Below are 1,695 nucleotides of genomic sequence, written 5' to 3' on the forward strand. Positions count from 1 at the left end.
AGGTGTGCCGGGATGTCCCCAGGGGTGCCAAGTGGTCCCCAGAGGTGTCGGGATGTCCCCAGGGGTTCCAGGGTCTCCCCGAGGGTGTTGGGGTGTCCCCAGGGGTGCCAGGATGTCCCCAGGGGTGTCGGGATGTCCCCAGGGGTGCCAGGGTCTCCCCGAGGGTGTTGGGGTGTCCTCAGGGGTGCCGGGATGTCCCTGAGGGTGTCGGGGTGTCCCCAGGGGTGCCAGGATGTCCCCGAGGGTGTCGGGGGGTCCCCAGGGGTGCCAGGGTGTCCCTGAGGGTGTCGGGGTGTCCCCAGGGGTGCCGGGATGTTCCCAGGGGTGCCAAGTGTTCCCCAGAGGTGTCGGGATGTCCCCAGGGGTTCCAGGGTCTCCCCGAGGGTGTTGGGGTGTCCCCAGGGGTGTTGGGCTGTCCCAATGGACACCAGGTTGTCCTCAGGGGTGCCAGGTGTTCCCCAGGGGTGCCAGGGGTGTCCCCAGGGGTGCCAAGTGTTCCCCAGGGTGTCCCGAGGGTGTCCCGAGGGTGTCGCGGGATGTCCCCAGGGGTGCCAGGATGCCCCGAGGGGTGCCAGGGTGTCCCTGAGGGTGTCGGGGTGTCCCCGAGGGTGTTGGGGTGTCCCCAGGGGTGCCAAGTGTTCCCCAGGGTGTCCCGAGGGTGTCCCGAGGGTGTCGCGGGATGTCCCCAGGGGTGCCAGGATGCCCCGAGGGGTGCCAGGGTGTCCCTGAGGGTGTCGGGGTGTCCCCGGGGGTGTTGGGGTGTCCCCAGGGGTGCCAAGTGTTCCCCAGGGTGTCCCGAGGGTGTCCCGAGGGTGTCGCGGGATGTCCCCAGGGGTGCCAGGATGCCCCGAGGGGTGCCAGGGGGTCCCTGAGGGTGTCGGGGTGTCCCCGGGGGTGTTGGGGTGTCCCCAGGGGTGCCAAGTGTTCCCCAGGGTGTCCCGAGGGTGTCCCGAGGGTGTCGCGGGATGTCCCCAGGGGTGCCAGGGTCTCCCCGAGGGTGTTGGGGTGTCCCCAGGGGTGCCAAGTGTTCCCCAGGGTGTCCCGAGGGTGTCCCGAGGGTGTCGCGGGATGTCCCCAGGGGTGCCAGGATGCCCCGAGGGGTGCCAGGGTGTCCCTGAGGGTGCCGGGATGTCCCCAGGGGTGCCGGGATGTTCCCAGGGGTGTCAAGTGCTCCCCAGAGGTGTCGGGATGTCCCCAGGGGTTCCAGGGTCTCCCCGAGGGTGTTGGGGTGTCCCCAGGGGTGTTGGGCTGTCCCAATGGACACCAGGTTGTCCTCAGGGGTGCCAGGTGTTCCCCAGGGGTGCCAGGGGTGTCCCCAGGGGTGCCAGGTGTTCCCCAGGGTGTCCCGAGGGTGTCCCGAGGGTGTCGCGGTGTCCCCAGGAGTGCCGGGATGTCCCCAGGGGTGTCGAGGTGTCCCTGAGGGTGTCGGGGTGTCCCCAGGGGTGCCAGGCTGTCCCCAGGGGTGCCAAGTGTTCCCCCAGAGGTGTTGGGATGTCCCCAGGGGTGCCAGGCTGTCCCCAGGGGTGTCAAGTTGTCCCAATGGACACCAGGCTGTCCCCAGGGGTGCCAAGTGTTCCCCAGAGGTGTTGGGATGTCCCCAGGGTGCCAGGCTGTCCCCAGGGTGCCAGGCTGTCCCCAGGGGTGCAAGCCCGACCCCCAGGGATGTCACACTGTCCAGTGGCTGCCAGGCTGTTC

The 1,695-nt window shown here is 69.9% G+C and overlaps 1 protein-coding gene across 1 annotated transcript in view; it reads right to left on the reverse strand.

Annotated features, from left to right (window-relative positions):
• Positions 1-1,695, reverse strand: part of JAK3 (Janus kinase 3) — a 14,752-nt gene that overhangs the window by 10,054 nt on the left and 3,003 nt on the right. The gene's annotated exons all lie outside the window — the stretch shown is intronic.

The sequence above is a fragment of the Corvus brachyrhynchos genome, unplaced genomic scaffold (assembly GCF_000691975.1).
Source record: "Corvus brachyrhynchos isolate BGI_N302 unplaced genomic scaffold, ASM69197v1 scaffold219, whole genome shotgun sequence".
NCBI lineage: Eukaryota > Metazoa > Chordata > Aves > Passeriformes > Corvidae > Corvus > Corvus brachyrhynchos.